This window comes from Chlamydotis macqueenii, chromosome 9 (genome assembly GCF_036417535.1).
Source record: "Chlamydotis macqueenii isolate bChlMac1 chromosome 9, bChlMac1.mat, whole genome shotgun sequence".
Taxonomy (NCBI): Eukaryota; Metazoa; Chordata; class Aves; order Otidiformes; family Otididae; genus Chlamydotis; species Chlamydotis macqueenii.
Window position 1 is genome coordinate 4775603 of NC_141564.1, and position 19943 is coordinate 4795545.

At 38.0% G+C, this 19943-nt stretch overlaps 1 protein-coding gene across 1 annotated transcript in view; it reads right to left on the reverse strand.

Moving 5' to 3' along the window:
• CLSTN2 (calsyntenin 2) overlaps window positions 1-19731 on the reverse strand; it is a 338134-nt gene extending 318403 nt beyond the window's left edge. Inside the window, exon 1 of the mRNA XM_086754967.1 lies at window positions 19605-19731. The gene's annotated coding sequence lies outside the window, so the exon portion shown is untranslated. The remainder of the gene's footprint in view (window positions 1-19604) is intronic.
• Between the last annotated feature and the right edge of the window lie 212 nt (window positions 19732-19943).

Consider the following 19943-nt stretch of genomic DNA (forward strand, 5'->3'; position numbering starts at 1 on the left):
AAAAAACCCATCACACAAAAGCCACACACCACAGCCAGTTTAGTCAGGACTAGCACATCTTACAGGCCCTAAAATGAATGGGGAGCTACAGGCAAGTGATTGGAAATGGCCACAGCAGCTTTCCCTTTTTATTTATATACTCTGTTCAGGTTTCTTTACTTTAGATGTTTCATTACAATCTGAACTTTAGTTGAATGATTTCTTGAACTGTGACTACACTTCCTTGACAGAAAAATGCTGGAAATACAGTGAACTCCTACCAGAACCCATCAAATCATTTTAAAACAGTCTTCTAAAAGAACCAGCATGGAAACATGGTCTTGTCCCACTGGTTAAACCAAATCGTGATTGTATTTATAGTATGGTAAATACTTCAAAATTAACTTGGCCTTTTTGTCTAGTACTATTTATTCTTAGTTAAGGAACGATAAACTTAACAGCTGTGTTCTAACTGCAGGATAATTGTCCACATGGAAAAAAGAAATACTGTTATGCTCACGTTAAAGTATGCAGAAGAACAAACCCCTATGTAAGTCATCACAGAACCACAGCCACCTTTATTATCTCCTCTAACTTCATGCTATACAAAACCCTGCACATTAAATACCAAAGAAGAGTCTACAAAGAGCAATCATGATGAGTTGTAATTTAAGGGAAAAACCAGTCTGTTCACAGACTTACATCAAAAAACAAAGAAAAACTGCGGGAGAAAGAGTCTCCTTGCAGCACAAAAAAGGCGTCATGTTAAAAAAGATTTCTTTTCAAATGAAATGAATAATATATTCCAAAAACAAGAAATAGCCAGGATGGGGGGAAACTTCTGAATTATTAAAAATATGAACTGACTTAATTTTATTCGTATGAAGACTAAAATAAAGCTTTGTCTTAATTTCATTCTGAGACCTCTTCTCAAATAAGAAGGAATGCCTGCTGTTGTACTCATGGCTATATTATTCCCCTTTGTATTTTAGGAAGAAAAAAATTATTTTAAGACATTTTTTTAAAATGGCTTGCACATCATTCTAGGTCTTTGGTCTTTTATCCTGCTGAAACATTACCCATCAAACTTGATTTCACAAAAGGATATAAAGGGAGATAAAAAGGATGGAGACATTATCCTGGTTCTTATTTTTGTACGTCAACGCAAACAATTAAATTCTATTTAATGTTTTATCTGTCAGCTCCTCCTGATAAAGCAACATGGTACTTCCATCTAAACAGTAGTTTCTGCCACTTATTGCTTTTTCTACATTAATATTTCAAGATATATAAAAAAAAAAACAAAACAAGAACAAAGTCAGCAGTAAAATAAGAGAGAGATCAAAGAGTCATTTTGGGCCTCATTTTCTATTCACAGTGTGTAGTTTAACAAATAATGTGTCTGTGTTTGATTTTATTATGTTATCGTGTGACCTGCAGAATCTCAGGAGACCAGCTAAGAAGAGAGATGAACGTTATTCCATTAGTGAGAAAAATCAATAATAGTAGTTACACGCTTTATGCAGTCTTTTGCAAAACTTCTATTTTTATAAAACCTTAATTCATATTGAATTTTTAAGGGGAAGAATGCAAAAAGAAAAAAAAAAAATCTCCCAAACACTATCCTTAGCTTTACCTAGCTGAAAAAGTGAAAGAAAACTATGTTCCATTCAGAACCAAGGCCAAGAGTCTCGTCGTTATGCATAAATACACAAAATGCTGATGTAAATGGCACCTATATTACAATACAGCGTTGCTGCTGGAGGGGCTAGTGGGTGGTTGTTCTCCCCCCTAAAACAACTCTGATCAATAAATTCATACCTATTAGGAATCACATCCAGATTTTACACTAGCTAGAAATGCTAAACTCTGAAAACCTACACAAATGGAAAGTAGAGAGTTTTATTAGGCTCCTTTAGTTCTTTTCCTAGAAGATAAACTTAACCATAAATTGGAGTCATAGGAAAACTAGCAAACCCTAAAAGTAAAAATATTTTTAAAGCTCTTAACACCAATTTCCAACCACTGGATGAACACTGCATGGTAAACTGCACATTCCCACCTCAGTAATGAACAGATGCCCCAGTCTCCAACTGGGACCCCACCATGCCAGATGAAGGCTAGCATATTTTAATGACATTGTAAGGATACAATATATGAAAATGAAAGAATGTCAGCTTGATGTAAGTAAGAGTAACTCACAAACAAATAATTACCAGCAATTTTTACCATATATATAAAATTATTTTTAAAATGCAATTTAGTTTAAGGAAGCAAATGGAACTATTAACATCAGAGTATAAACAACAAAATAACACATTTCTCAGATGGTGTGTGAATGCTTAGAATAATGAAATTCCCATCCTCTCCTTATGAAAAATTGCAAAGCAGAAAGACCCAGGTACATTTGCAGAGAAAGCCACTGTGCCAAATGCACCACTACCAGGGGCTGGAAATCACTCACACATAGGACTGCTCTGTTTATTTTCCTAATTATTACTCTTTCATACCCAGTCCTGTTCATAAACTGAGTGCACGTAACTTGCTTCATTATCCATCGGTTGCTATGACACTATATAAGAAAGCTGACAGAGGCCTTTTTCTTTGCTGAACACAGACCAAGAGCATTCACAGTCCTGTGACAGAGAAGCTACAAAAACTTCCAGGAGAAGCTTGCAATCTCTTGGACCATATGGAGAACAAGCCAGGACGCTGCTCAAATCCTTTAACAAAGGCAGCAAACACACCCTTCCGCCCCAGCTTTGTCAGAGTCTGCGAAGAGGAACCAGCCCTGGAGACCACTGCAAGAGGGCTGCAACTCGTACTATCACTCACCCGAACGCTTGGGTACAGCGCTGGCACGCTCCCCAGCGCAGAAGAGGGATGAGAGTCACATACACTCTTTTCTTGAGGTCGTCATCAAAATGAATAAGTAATTCAACTTTATCATATCTACCAGTTTCAATAAAAAAGAGGGAAAGAATTCTTCAAAAGCTACCAGAGTCACAAAAAAAAAAATTTAAAAATATCTAACAAACAAATAACAAAAACATTGAACAAAAAAGTCTTAAACTGTTTCTCAGGAATAGTACAAAATCCTGAGGGAATGGATGGGAAGAACTGCAGACTGGGACTAAAAAACCCACAGTGCCAGTACTGCTGGTACAGTCCCCACATCCGTGTTTAGAAATGCAATTTGACTTACTGCACTTAAAAGGGAAAGTCTCCAACGTGTCATTAAGGAAGCTCCAGATTGTAAGCCAGCAAGAGGAGAGAAAATTGAAATCAAGCAAGGAACCGACTAGTCTGAGCACCTTCAAAGCTAACTAAACCTTTTGGGATAGGCCATTTGGGCTGTGGAAGTTGTTTTCTTCATAAATTTTAGTAGAAGGTAAACAGGTTTTTACCACACTACTCTACAAATCAAGGTACTTTTTTCACATTTGCTTTAACAGCAGAGCTGAGAATGAATAACAATGAATTCACTCTACAACCACCACCCAATTAGTTTATGACAGAATTTAGAGATCATTTTGCCCATCCACAAGAACAAAGTACCATGCTGAGAAACAGCCTTGTCCATCAAACAAATAGTAAGCATCTTAAGCTCACAGTGTTGAACAAATCATCAGCTGCCTTTTTCATCTTTTAATAATACATTTTTCCTTCTGCAAAAACTATTTTCATAAATCGCATTTTAAACTTTAATATCCTTGCCAATTGCTTCAAGATATTAACTACTTTTGTTAGGATGCAATGAAAAGTTCACTGGGATGAGTTAAGGATGACGACAACGATCTCCTGTGCAAAATGCTTTATTGCTTAGCTTCACTGAACCCCATAAATAGAGCTAAGGATAAGATCACTGACTGAAAGGACTTTGCTATTAAACAGATAACCTGAAGAGCCTGTCAGCATCTTAATAACAAGAGAGCGGTGAAAGGTCTAGGTAGGCCAAGCAGCCTTTTCCAGAAACACAGGGAAAATCTGAGCCTAGAACAAGTATAAAAAACCATTATGTAGCACACTCTCCCAGCCTCAAACAAGAGTCGTCTTAAAAACTCTTAAAGTAGGGACAGTATAATAATTTTTGTCATCTTTTCCTGCACATGACAATATATTTGTTAAATTAAGGGGTAGCTAAAACTGATGCAATAAAGACACTTTCCAACACACCACTAGCAATCACATTACTTAGCCAGGTAGTAACTCAATCAACACAAGATCTGTAAAGTCAATTCATGGAAAAATAAAATAAACTGATTCTTCCGTTCTTTTCTAGTTCTCTAAAATTTTACTCCCTAATCTTAAGAAGCCAAGAAATATGCAAACACTCTCTCATTACACTCCCATGAGTTACGACGAGGGTATAAACAAGCCCCAGGAGACTTCAGCCCACCCACTCTTAACTGTTCATGGGAACAATTCAAAGATGCTGCAAAGTTCTCTTGACTGTGCAGAAGGGAGCTTATTTTTAAAAAATGAAAACAAAAATGAACGTCACAATTTGACAGGAAGGAGAAACATTAACTAGAGAAAGAGCAATAAAGTCAATTATAATTTTTAATTAGCTTTCCAAGCTATTCAGTGAATGTTGGTACTCATGAATAGCAATCAATACTGCATTCTAGTGATTTGTTATGCAAATAAAGCACTTCAGCAGTATTAAACCCATCCAGAAGTTAATACTCTTAACAAAGACTCAAAAAAAAAAATCTATTTGCCCTTATTATAAAAGAGAAGAAAAGAAAGAACACAGAATTTTATTGGAATTTCAGCTAGTTCTACAAAAGTACCTAGTTACCTTCAGGAACAATTCTCACAATTTGAAAGAGAAGATTTTGATACATAGATGCTTTTGAAACACCAAGCCCAAATTCACAAAAGACAGTTTGTTCAAGAATTATAGAGGAAAAAGTGAATCATTAGCATATGTAGAGTGAGTTTATAGTCTTAGTATAGTTAGAACAAAGCCAGTACCTCCACTTTGAATGATAAAAAAAAAACCCAAAAACAAAAACAAAACAAAAACCCAAACCATTGATACTGGCCACACTGAAGCTCAGTCTGATTTCAGAGGAAGACTGAACAAACCTCATTTAATTCCTGCTGTAAATGTCAGGAAGACAAGACGAGCCATGAGTTCTTAGCTGTTTCACATTTGTTATAATAAGCAGAGAAGAACAGTTGCTAGGGCTGCCAGCTCATACCTTTCATAGACACACACGGCAGGCTTTCTAATACAGGCACATGCAAGTGTACAAAGCCAGATTTTACCCCTGCATGTTATTTCCCCTGATACTCAAAAATACCACAAATGCAGCTGCATGCTAAATGTTCTATACGCAGCAATTTGTAAGAAGCCTCAAGTTAGCCCCAAGATTTGCAGTCAGGAGCTGATGATAACTTATTTTAGAATAACCCCATCAAAAGCATTCTTTATTTCTCTACTGTTCAGCTGAAGTCCGTAGTATTAATAGAACACGTTCATTCCCAGCAGCAGTCAGGTGTTTTACTGGTCACACAGAAGTTCCACTTTATCATACGCACAGCTAGACAAAAAGTATTGCAAATATCACTGGTAAATCTCCTTCATTTCTGCAAACATGAAGGAGCACAATCCCACATGGTTTGTGGAATTTCAAGCATACTACCTACTATACTTCTATTTCAGGTCACAAGAAGTGTGGAACGTTGTTTCCTACAAAGGCTCTGAAACATGGTCAACACAATTTCTAGTTGACACTCTGAACTTTTGCGGGCAAACTCATAGCTGAGTAAGCGTCTGCACACAGGGCGTGATTCAATTCTTCTGCTGTTAGTAGAAAAATACATTTATTTCAATGCGAGCTGATGGACCACTGAAGTAAATGTATACTTCAGAATAATACTTGCCCTTCCAGAAAAACAAGCATACGCTTTTTCCCCATTTGCTGTAAAATAAATACTGCATTGAAATTCCCCTGAAGCAAAAGTGTCTTCAGTTGAATCACTGCAGCAAACAGTGCAGCAAATTTTCAGGGTCACTTTCTTCATAGAAATCATTTGGATACATAAGCTGACAATGACATCTCCACTCCCTTTCTGCAACTTACTGATCATGCTCACTCTCCATCAAACACATCTCTAGGAGAAAACATTGGCGTGAGTAAATGACCCCAGAGGTCTTGTGCAATTTGACCAATCAATTTTTATGAGGACTACAGGGGAACTCATACACCCACGCTACATCCAACTGTTGGGCTGAGGCACAGATCTTGAAAAGCATACGAAGTGCCCTCCAGTCGAAGGACTGAAGTCACCATCAAAGTTCTGCGACATGCACAACAAAGTTTACAACAAAGCTTATTACCCATCTAATGGGTCATACAAAACTGGTTGCAATTAATTCCACTTAATAACGGGAAAAACAAATGTAAGGTGACTTATGACTAAAGAAATGAAAGCTGTATTAATTGTTCTACCACCCATTTCAAATCAAATTCCTGCAACAATAAGCACTAAGTTAGGAGCAGCTTAATTTTCTTCCCACTTCCCAGATCTCATAGATCACAAGGTACTGAATTTTGATAGACTTACTACGTACAATAATACACATCAGGAAAACATTGCACAGTTTAGAAAGTTCTTACTAAATTTTAGATTTAGAACTATGATTTGAGATTTAATTCAAAACAACAAACATGAAAGCAGATAAAGTATTAAAAGCCAGCCAGGAAGAACTTTATTTTTCTAAAACTGCAAAGTCCTTCAGCTCAAAGTTACATAGCCTTTGGAGACTTCCAAGGTATGATGACATCTGTTAGGATGAGAAGAAGGAAGCAAGAATAGAATATGACACCCCACATGCTCCTATCCCCTTTCCCACTACGTGAGGTGGGACAAGCACAGCTATTAGTGCTACGCAGGAACAAGGTAAAACATTTCACAAGTAGCAGCCCACAGGCACTGTTCTTCTGAAAGTTTCTACTACGCATTTCATAGAATCATAGAATCACAGAATGGTTTGGGTTGGAAAGGACCTTTAAAGGCCATCCAGTCCAACCCCCCTGCAAGGAGCAGGGACATCTCCAACCAGATCAGGTTGCTCAGAGCCCCATCCAACCGGGCCTGGAATGTTTCCAGGGATGGGGCATCCACCACCTCTTTGGACAACCTGGGCCAGTGTTCGATCACCCTCACAGTGAAGAATTTCATCCTTGTATCTAGACTAAATCCACCCTCTGTCAGTTTAAAGCCATTACCCCTTGTCCTATTCCCACATATCCCTGTCAAAACTCCCTGTCCAGCTTTCCTGTAGGCCCCCTTTAGGCACTGGGAGGCCGCTCTAAGGTCTCGCTGGAGCCTCCTCTTCTCCAGGCTGAACAGCCCCAGCTCTCTCAGCCTGGCCTCACAGCAGAGGTGCTCCAGCCCTCTCATCATCTTTGTGGCCTCCTGTGCACTCGCTCCAACTGGTCCATGTGGTTCTTATGTTGGGGGCTCCAGAACTGGATGCAGTACTCCAGGTGGGGTCTCACCAGGGCAGAGTAGAGGGGGAGAATCCCCTCCCTCGACCTGCTGGCCACGCTCCTCTTGATGCAGCCCAGGATGCGGTTGGCCTTCTGGGCTGCAAGGGCGCATTGCCAGCTCACATTGAGCTTCTCATCCACCAGCACTCCCAAGTCCTTCTCCTCAGGGCTGCTCTCAATCCATTCCCTGCCCAGCCTGTATTTGTGCCTGGGATTGCCATGACCCAGGTGCAGGACCTTGCACTTGGCCTGGCTGAACTTCATGAGGTTGGCACGGGCCCACCTCTCCAGCCTGTCAAGGTCCCTCTGGATGGCATCCCTCCCTTCCAGCGCGTCGACGGCACCACACAGCTTGGTGTCACTGGCGAACTTGCTGAGGGTGCACTCTATCCCACTGGTCACGTCACCAACAAAGATGTTAAACAGGGCTGGCCCAATACCAACCCCTGAGGAACGCCACTCATCACGTGTCTCCACTTGGACACCAAGCTGTTCACCGCAACTCTTGACGTGCAACCGTACAGCCAGTTCCTTATCCACCAAGTGGTCCATCCATCAAATCCATGTCTCTCCAGTTTAGAGGCAAGGTTGTCATGTGAGACAGTGTCAAATGCTTTGCAGAAGTCCAGGTAGATGATGTCAGTTGGTTGTCCCTGGTCCACCAATGCCATAACTCCATCACAGAAGGCCACCAGATTGGTCAGGAATTATTTTCCCTTAGTGAAGCCATGTTGGCTGTCACCAACCAGCTCCTTGCTCTCCATGTGCCTTAGCATGGTTTCCAGGAGGATCTGCTCCATGACCTTGCCAGGCACAGAGATGAGACTGACTGGCCTGTAGTTCCCCGAGACCTCCTTGTTTCTCTTTCTAAAAATGTGGGTTATGTTTCCCCTTTTCCAGTCAGCATGAACCTGAGACTGCCATGACGTCTCAAATATGATGGACAATGGCTTGGCAACTTCATTTGCCAGTTCCCTCAGGACCCACAGATGTGTTTCATCAGGTGCCATGGACTTGCACACCTTCAGGTTCCTACCTCGCTTGCTTCCTCTCCCCATCATCAAATTTATCTTACTGTGCATGCAACAATAGCCAAGAAAGACAGCTGCACATTATACACATGAAAAGACTGCAAACTGCTCCCTTTACACAGATTATCACCAGTGTTCTCCAGGTCCCAGGTGATTCCACTCCCCTGTATAATATTTGGCCTTCAATTTCCTCCTTTGTTCAACACAGTCATTATCCTCATTGCAGCAGAAAAGTTAAAAGGTCAAAAGTGTGCTCTGGGATGATCATCATTTACATTAGAGTAATTGCTTATGTGAAATACTAGGTTAAATCTCTAATGTTGAGTCAGCCTGAAAGAACTGGGTCAGACAAGATCTGGAAAAAGATACCCAAGAAACAATCAAAAATCTCAAAAATCCTTTATAATAATGCTACAGTCAGCACTTTGTAGAAGGTATTTTACAATAGGAAGAGGTAAACTTAAAGACAGAATAATATTAATTTTCCTCCTATGTCCCAGTCTACCTCTCAGCTATTCTCAAGTTTTCACTAAAAATACAATTCTGCCAATATTGGTAAGTCTTGCAAAAAATATATTGCTTGTATTCACTTTCAGTGAAACAGAAGCTGGTGTACAACTCAGTCTCCACAACACACCTTATTCGCTTGTCCCAATTTATTTTTAGTATTTGTGGCCTCAGTGAGAACCACTCCTTGAAATATAGTCAAGGCTAGATACTCAAAAGTTGATGAAATTCCATGACATTGGAATTCTGTAAATCTGAACTCTTTGGAGACAGAGCTCACAAACACCGAGGCTCCGGGCTCCCAATCGCTTTCTCAGTTAGGGTTTGTAGTGCTGGAGGCACTGAAGCCTTAGGAACCTCAGAACTTGAATTGCCAACACCTGCTTATCGAAATACCAAGCCTTCTCTCCGCTCCCCCCCCCCCCCCCCCCCCCATTGATCTCACTGTAACTAAACATTCTCTATCGTACAAAAGATGTATTTGGAATGGCTACTGTGAAAAACTTCCTCATATTTCCAAAGAAGGTTAAGTTACGCTAGGCATGGGTTGCAGCGTACTGCAGCACACTTCTGTTTGAGGGGCAGTGTTCTTTAAGGAAAAGAAAACACGAAGAGGCATTTTGTTGCCACCTATGTCCTAATGCACCTCCCATGCTACCTCCTAATCCAAAGTAACCAGCCAAGTGTTGCAGTTGTGTGTTCAGTACAGACCTGCAACCTGCAAAGTGCAACTAGCAGCAGATCTGTTTGTATTGCCCAAGAGAACCCACTGCTACTGGGTTAGCTCCAACTCCACAGAACAAAGTGGGGTTTTACACCTTTTCAAGCAAGTTTCATAAGAAAAGTAAGACATAATTAGACCTTTAACACTTTTCCCCAATACATATACACCCAAAAAAAATTCCAGATCTGTCTGATGAGCTGTGCTAGCAAATGATCAGTCCAAAACTGAGAAAAATTGCACAGAACCCTTTTTTTTTGGAAACTTCTGGTAAGTTTAAAAAAAAAAAAAACACACCAAAAAAATACCACACACACACACACTCTAATCTCCGTATATTCAATCCTATCCTTAACGGGACTTACGTCACCTGAAATTTTATCCCCTCTTTTTAAAGGTGTACTTTTTCCAGTTCGTTAGTGAAAACATTGAAACTATTACCCCTTTGGTTTAAGAGGCTTTAGGTATTGAAACTCTAAAGAATTTACAAACATTGGGAAGTATGAAGAGAATAATTCATTCGCAACTTACAAATTTCTTTGAGTGACCATTGTTTAGTTACTAAGACTGATATGTTGCATCCTGTAAGAATTTTTATTTTATATTCAAATCTACACAGATTAAATTTAAGTTATAAAATAAGAGATTCATACTGGACAAAAATATCTTTTCTTATTAGAAACAGTCACATATCCAACTAACAGATGGACACTTTTTGAGGTCATGTTGTTTCCACCAAAAATACTCTCTCCTAGATATTTTTGCTGATCTTCTCAAGTAGTTCCAATACTTTTTGATTTGTGGATCTTTACAAATTTAGAGATGGACAGCTGAATGGTAATATAAGCCTACTGAAAATAGACTTGTTTTTCTTCATTATTTTTTGCAGTCATTGGAAGTGGCCCACAGACCCCACAACAAAGACTACAGTTAAAGGAGTGCAGAGGGAAAAATCCTAAAATAAGCCATGAAATATTACCCTTCAGATTATTTAATCTCAAGAACTACGTGTATCATCTTGCGCCTTTTGCTTCAGCAAAACATTGAAATAACTGCACTTTGATCTATTTTATACATCTGCACTGTTTTCAAGGAAGAAAAACATGGAAGACAACTACAGAATCCAGTGCTTTTCCATTTATAACATCAAATCAACACTTTATGAATCCACCTTAGCTAGATTTACAGACAGCTATCATAATGCACATTTTTTTAAAACAGCTCAGCATAAATCACACTGATTTAGATCTCTAGGTTTTATTTGTCAACATGAATTTAAAATTCTGTTAACCAAGGTCTTAAAAGTTCATTTTTTCTTCCTAAGACTGACAACAATGGCAAATGCCATCTGTTCAACTGTAGTTCAGGAAATTTTAAAGTAGCTCTCGAAAAGAAAAGGGAAAAAAGCCCTTCAACTACGACTGCCAGACAGTTTCTTCAGAAATACCTCAAATATTATTGCCAATGCTTTCTGTCATACACTGACCTCTGTCAGTAGCCTTTGTGAAACTAACTCCAAAACAGATTTCAGAACTAACAATGTCTATCACACAGAAAACCAGGACAGGGAGCTCACTGACTATTTTAACTTTATTTCACCAACCCGTATTTTGCAAGCTCTACTTACAACCAAGAAATTCAACCCAATTACTGCAATTTTGCAACCTAGTATAGACAAGGTGGAGTGATGTTTTCCAGTTACAGTCAGATTTTTATTGCATTTCAAACAATCATATGTAAGAAAAAAAAAAACAGCTCACAAAATTATGAGGGAAACGTTCATTACTTCATTTGTGCCTGTAGGCTTTCGTGATATACCTGCATTACCTTTTCACTTCTCCCTCATATTACAAGTTGGGTTTATTATCTTTTAAGGTAATTAAATTAAAGGTCACATTTCCTTAGTCTCTTGATTTCAGAAGCTGGGGTTTTAAGGGAAAAAAAAAAAAAACAAGTATGCAGCACATATATAAACACATATACACACATGTAGTATTTATAAGCGTGTGCATATTTCAGCAAGAGGAGAAGCTACCGAAGTTGGAAAGCAAGAAGAAATCCGTCTCAACACAAGCAGAGTCCAATTTTTCTCACCTATTCTACTTACTGCTAGCAAATAAGTGATGGATGAATGCTGATCAGAAAACACCACAATCTTAATATTTACATTTGATGGCAATTTTATTTAAACGAAATAAAGGTGACCCACTTAATTTTAATTGTCCTAAGATATGTATAGAGAAGTAGCAGTAAGGTTAAAAAAATGTAATTCTTAACAATTGTTATTAGAAAAACAGACAAGTACTATCCATATTTGGGATATACAACTTCAAGTGTCTGATTTAAAACAGCAACAAAAAACAGTTTAACAAAATGAGTACAATTGAAACCTTGAGAAACTGCAGCATTGCTTGTCTTTCTTTATTCATAGTATTTAACTAGTAACAGACAGGAATCGTGGGCATGGGATGGAAGACGGTCAGTGAGGAAACAAGAGAAAAACAGCCTGCTTCATTACAGGTATTTTGAAAGTCAACATAGTGAAGAATTACCATACTTAAATCTGTGGGATAGCCACCTTGGTCAGCACTTCACTTAATAGCTTTCAGTTGAATGAAAAGCACTTTGAAAAGAACAAAAAACCCCAGAATTGTTCTATTGACTCAATGAAAGCAGTTATACTACAGGAAGTCATAAGGTGAAATAGATTAAATCAAACATTCCTCCTGTTTGGATAAAGGCAACTATTAGTGGAAGAATATTAAAAGCTTTGAAAGAACTGTTTACATTTATACTAAAACATACAAAGAATGAAACTCTGATTCCACTGAGATATGCTGCAAATCTTGCATCGATTTAACCAGGGTCAAGATTTCACGTACAAAGACCAAACATCTAAATAACAGCATTAACTGCTGGGAAACTGCTATTCCATGCAGAACCATCTTTACAATCAATACAGACAGGAGTCACATTAAAATGAATTGTAATTCAGCATATACACTTCTTATAACCAATTCCAAAAAAAAGGTTTAGATAATAGGCAATATCCTCTTTCATAGTCCAACAGTCCTAAATGATATATTAGTCAACTTGCACTGTAGCTGAATGATCTTGAGGATACTCAGTCCAATGAGGGTCACAAAAAAAAAAAAAAGAAAAACAAAAAAAAGGAACCATCTCAATCTGTTTCATTTCTGCCATGCTTGAACATCTCATACAGACTCTAACTATATCAAAAAGCCAAAAGCAGGGATATTTCTCCACCAAGCAAGAGAACTTAAAGGACTGTTACACAAACCCCAGGAATTTCTTCAAAGACAGATTTTAAGAATCATCCATCTCCCATATTAAGTAGGATTGCGGGGGGGAAGAGGATGGTGTAAATCCTGTTTAGGTTCAATGTGTTTTAAACATTAAATTTTGTTTTAAATGTAATTTATTTAGAATCACAAATGTCAAATTAGCTCTAGTTTTCTGACTAGAGCATTAGTTTTCTGATTTTTCTGACTAAAGCATTTATACTGATTTTATAAAGTTGCTTGTAGTTTTGATGTCACATCATAATGCATAATTTTTTAACAACTTACTGTTAATAACCTCAACAGCCATAAGCAGTCATCATATTCATTTTTATTGGAATACATACAGCAAAAAAAAAAAATAGGAAGTCATTTAGAATGAACTCTCCTAAAGTACACTTTTGAAATCTACACTTATTTTAAATACTTAAATTCCCCTAGTTAATCTAATCTATACAGTAGATTTGCAGTTCATAAAAGAAAACAAAACACTGAAGCATTACAGGTATCCTGGAGATGTCTGCTCAAAGCCCCATGGGGAATGTGCACAATTCTCTCCAACTGGGTATAGTTGTTACCATGCTTACTTTAACACCCTGATTAATGCAAAAAACAAACCAGAAGTTCTCACTCTACAGTTTTGCAGTCATTAAGAAGCAGCCAGATGACACGAACAGAGTTCACAAAGATGTAAACAACATGGAAATGAAGGCTCAATCTCTTTCTTTCAACGGTAGGGTTTGCTCTGAAGAAATAATTGCATCAAACCATACTCAGCAAGTCTGCCCGTCCTGTTCAAGGATCATGGCACACTCCAATCTTGCATTGCAAGGTCACAAGATGTGGAACACAAAATGAATTGTGAAGTTTTCTTTCAGATTTATGTCATTTCTTATACCCCACAGTTAAGTACGTAGGCACACATGTACATATACAAAATTAAATTGTTGAAATAGAGTTTACATATACACATGCTTTTATACACACATGCTTTCTGAACACTACATAAATCATACACCAGACATCCTGTTACGCTGTTCTGCAAGTAACTTACAGGGAAGTGTATGATGCTGCAGAAAGAGCTTTATATATTACATCGTAAAGTGACAGACAAGTAATCCTGCCTCTACACACAGCGACAGATTTAACAACTCTTCAAATCATGCTACAAGTGTCTCCTGCAAAATGCCTTCTAAGCCTTCTAACTTATTTTTACAAACGCCCTTTCCAAATAATGAAATCATGACAACTTTTCTATTTTTAAATAATCACAAAATACTTAAACTCATAGATAAAAGTCTAATGGCATCAAACCACAAACCTTTAACTTTATTCGGAGAGTATTTTCTTTTTGATGTAACAAATGCCTTTCTCAAGTTTGACATTAGGCTTCTTTTTCCTCACCTCTAGTTCTTTTCAAACCATCTTCTCTTTTTAGCCCTATTACTTTGACTCACGCTTTTCAAACTTGTCAACAAGGTTCACTTCTTCTCTGATTCTGAAGTTTAACAGACTCAGATTCCAGACTCCTAGTCACACTCCTCTCTCCCTCAGCTGCAATTATCAAAGGTACCCATATAGCATTTGATATGGGCTTGCCCGTATGCTACTTAAAATCTGCACTTGAGGAAATGAAAAAAAAATGTGCCAAGGCTCAAATACACTAGGATGCTCTTTAAGATTCAGCATAAAACCTATGACCTAATTTAAAGATCCCTTCCAACCCAAACTACTCCATGATTCTGTGATAACAAAACACCACAATTTGTGTAAGCCGATTGTGTAAGTCACAAACCGCACATTTACTGGGCTGTCTGGCAAAGACCACAGGAAGAGTCACCCTGTAGGAGGACAAGGGATGGTTGAAGCTCTTACCCCTGTCTTTGCCAATGGTCAACTGCAAGCGCCTATGGAAAAGAAAAATCCACATACAATACTGCTCCTGGATAGTCTCCCAGCCTCCAGCAGTACGTTACATAAGACCATTTCAACAAGAGATCGTGCCTTTTTTTATGCACATGTTGGATTTTTTCTTTCAAGAAGCTGTACAAACATTTGCCGAATCTGTCTGCAGATTTAGCATCTACAACACCCTATAGCTTCTCCTATAATTGCTTGGAATCAAGGATATGAACATTCTCTGATAGATTCAAGCATTTATTGCTAGACTGTGCTTCAATGGACTACAGAACAGCAGAAGAGCAGATGCTACTTCACACAGTGGTTGAACACTGTACCTTCTGAGGACAGAAGGGGCTTATCCAGAAGTACACATAAACAAGTGTGGAAATATCCCCGCGAGGTGTCCCTTGGGGACATTGGCAGCTTAGCAGCTGCAGCGGCTGCCACTGAAGGAAGGCTGCTAATCTGCAGTCAGCATCTATAGAGGCCAAGGAATGGTACAAGGTGCCTGAAAAAGCATCTTAGGTGATAAAACATTTTATTAAATGTTCAAATTGCCTCTAATTCTTCTCTTTCTCCACTACCAAACATTTTCTGATGTTTGAAACTCAAGTTTCGGGATGACCTTAGGAGGTCACTGCATCCATTCTCCTCCCTGCCAAAAGATCTGGTCCACTATATTTGCTAATATCATTCCAAGTAGTTCTTACAGCTCTCCAGTTAAAAGCATTGAAATATCATAAGAGAAGTTTTTGCTAAAGTCTACCCTGACTCTTTCCCATTGCTCTTTACTTTTTGTCCTACCCACAGAGAATGTGGAGAAGATTATTTTCTCCTTTGTTTTGCAAGAGCTTTTTATATACCTGAAAACTGTTCACTTGTTCCTCAAATCTTTTTCATTCAGCTAACCACAACTTCTCCAAGCACATGGAGTCACTTTTTCTAGACTTATCAATCTCGCTGCTTTCTGCTGGAACCAACTCCAGATGGTCCAGACTCTACTTAAAGTGCAACATACAAGACATCCAAGAAAGATTTTTCTCCAGTTGAATCCTGAATAAGGAATGTATCTTCCAACTCTGTTACCATCCTCCAAAGCATCCTGTTAAAATTGATTGCAACTTGTTTGAAGATTATTTTTTTCTGTTAATGCTTGTTTAATAAATCAGCATCAATAAGACATTTGAGAGATCGTGAAACTGCCATTTGAGCACAATTGCCAGGAAGGTCAGAGGTAAGTCAAAGATCTCTTTGTACGTATCCCGTACCTGTTATTTTCTGACTGCTCTTTTTCAAGGATACCAGATGGAAAAAAAAGTCTCTGGAGAAGAGATACACTTAGTTTATGGTCCTCTCCATTGACAAATAAACCATAAATTTGAGCCAGGCCAAATCTCACTGCTATTTGATTGTAAAATTTGTCTTTTAAAAATCACACTTAGACAACATTAAGTAACATTAAACATATTTTGAATGTCAGGACTTGATTGTTTGCCATATTTGAAAAAAAAAAAAAAAAACAGGCTATAGACAACAGGGAACTACACTTGACACTAGCAATTAGCTTGCTATAGAAACAATGCATTTTCTCTTTCATTTTCCCATTACTTATTTCACAGTAGGGAAGCTCTCCCTGCTAAATGAAGTGCTAGCCACACCACTCAGACTCTCCATAGGAGCCAGGCAAGCTATTTGCCGACTTACAATACAACTTTCTTGGAAACAAAAGAAACAGAAACCAATCACTTAGATGTAACTAAGTCAAGACAAGGACCAAGTGGAAGCCAAGAATATATGTACAAAGGGAGAAAAGGAAGTGTATTTGAAGCTGGAATCAGACCTGTGAAATTACTTTCCTAAATTGTCATGTCAATCTAACCCAGAAAATGTGATACACAAAAAGTGTATGAGAAAATTTACCCTCTAACATTTTTATCAGTTATTAAAGAATATCATAATTAATCTTTATTTTCAAGAGCCCTAGGAATAACATCTTTTTCATAACACAAGCTATAACTACATAAAACTAGTAATTTGCACTCTGTTTTTTAACGCCTAATGGATGCACAGGAGTGTCAGGTCACCAATAAATTCTTCCAGTTAAAAAGTAAACAAACAAAACAAGGTGACAGTGCCTCTGAGAGCTTCTAATCAGCTTTCATGCACTTCTCCAAATCTTTGCAATTGAAATATGCTTTGAAAGCTCTGAAGCTCTTAGGTTCCCAGTTTTGGTAGCCTTCCAAATAACGAAATTAAAATTGTTAACAATATGATTATGGCTGGCAAACATTCTATAGCTTTGTAATGACAACTTAAATATAGTTGTCAGTCTTCTGTGTTGAAATACCAGAATACTAAAGGAGTTATCAAATACTCCGATTTTTGTCTTTTGAGACCTCTGAACTATTTCATTATCTTGACACCTAGACTTCATAATCAGACAAATCTTTTCTTCTACGAGACAGAACAGTCAGTTTTCATGAACTGCTTTTCAATCAAAACACTTTAAAAGGTGTACCTCTGAAAAGGAGTATTCCTATCTCCTTTTATTGATGAGAAAATGGAAATATTAAACCATTTACACATCTTTTCCAGGGTTTCTTGGTGAGCTACACAAAGCACCAGGAACAGAAAGCAAGGCTGCTTCAACACACATCTTATGACCAAGCAGCGTGCCAAACATTATTTCTCATGTATTTTGGATGAGGATGAAAAGAAGGTTCTTATTTTTTTAATCTCTCTCGTTTGAACTGATATGGAAAAGTATTTAATTATTATTCATTGTGAAAAAAAAAATCACAAGTAACTATAGTGTTATGCAAAAAAAAACAGACACTGGGATCTGTCCTCAAAGACTTTCTTTCGATTTTTTCCCCAGAGGTTTTAAGCTTTCTTTTAAGTAGAATATGCTGGCTCTGTCTCCCTGAGTTAGTTGTTTTGCTATCGCTGACAGTCATATCAGATGTATTCCCATAACAGCCTTGCCAAGTGGGACTGAATGTTCCATTGATTTGGAAATGTCCTGAATGACTAAGACTTCAAGTTTTGCCCATGTAATTAAGTTAATTGGAATCAAATATTCTTAGTTATTCAGATCACTGAGATGGTTTCAGCTGTACTTAAAAATTAAGATTAAAATGACACTTATGTTAATGATGAAGCTCAAATACAGTCAAATTTGAAAGGCTGAATAATTGGGTCTCACAAGGAATTCGGATATGGCAACCGTTTTAGGACTTCGCTGAGTAGTTTAATAGTAAATACTGGAACAAGATAATAAATAATATAAGAGATCAGCCTTATACATAGATTTCTGGAGAGACAGAAAGTGAAATGCTGCAGGTAGTATTTCTCTCTGCCTGTGACCACAGGCACCTATGAATTTTGAATGTGTTAGGGGAAAAAAAAAAAATCTTACCCTTCAGCATATTTTGTTTTACATAACCAAAGACCACAAGAGACCATCCACACAATTTCCAGACACCCTTAATGCATTTCCAATAACCCAGAAAGCGTGCCCCTCTGTCTTATCAAACAAAGCTGTCTGAAAAACTTTAAAGAAACAATTTTTCAGTCCAAAACAGTGATTTTGTTGGAACCTATGATAAAGATCCCAGGGTCAACAACCTGCTAGAAAGCTAACAAAGCCACAAATTGCATATGAATGCTGAATACACAGATTAAGTTCTGCAACTGAACACCTACAAACATTCTAGCTTCACCTCTTATATTTGTTTTTCCATGGAAAACTTCAGAGTTTTTTTTCCTTTCTACGGAGAGTAAACAATTTTTGCAACCTGTAGACACTTTTGTGAAAGAAATTGTTATCTTCTACCGAGTGAATGGTGAATGTTGAATGTTGAGAATCAGGACTGTTTCTGCAATCCTTCTCCCCATCCTTAAAAACATGTGGGGAAAGAAGCAAGGAGCGGAAGTTGGTTTTGTTTTTAAAAAGAGAGATGTGAAATCATTATCTTGGATTGTCTTTGCAACCTCTACAACAGGATGGTTAAAGCACCAGAGGAGCTTTGTACACACTGCATCCTACCTGCGTCTCCAATCAGAAAGCACCCACCTTCAAGCTAAAAGTCAAGTTTATGGTTACAGAACCAAGCTTCTCAATTTGTGTGAGATATCCACAAAATGCCTTTTGAATTAAAATCTGCATCCCATCTGCATACATAGCAACAAGAAAACAGCACCAGATTCTTATTGAAACAAATCTTTTTTTCTTTCCTCTAGTCATCGAGGGCGGGGGGCGGAGGAAGAGTCCACAGAGGTAAGTATATCAGATATTAACTGCATACAGTGTAAGATATGTTAATTCATTTATTAATCATGCATTATAGACTTCGATTACATCTAATATTAAAAAACTAGGTGTATAAAGTAATAAATGATAACTTAGAGCACTTAAGTATCAATACAAACACCCTTAAAATATCTATGTTTAAAGACTAAATACCGGTACATCGTGGCTACTGTTCTCCAAGGATGCTCTTTGCAGCCCTCCAGCGGTCAAATACAAAGTAGAACCCGAGAAGAAAACAATTCCCAACTGTCGGATGAACTACCTGCAGCGTTTCAAAAGACAGCTCCCACGAACTATAAACTCACATGCTTGTCTAAAGATCCATATAAAGGAGATAATTACCTTAAAATGCTTAAGAAACTAAACAGGAGGAAAATAATTCCCCTTCGTCAAAACGTTCCGTGGTATTTGTTATACGCAGTTAATCTGCCCAGAAAACACCGTGTCCCACCAGGACCTCCAGGTAAACACCGGGTCAGTAACAGAGGCAGCAATCCATTCCCTGCAGTTCCTTTCTGCTGCTCACACAGGTTCGTCTGCAGAAAGTCAGGGCAACGTTTGCTGGAAAGAATCCATTTCCTCTCAAAGTTAGGGCTGATGGAGGGGTTTTTTTTACAGAAACAAACAAAAAAGAAACAAACACTGAAGTTTTCCCTTCTCTCTCTCACACACACAACCAAA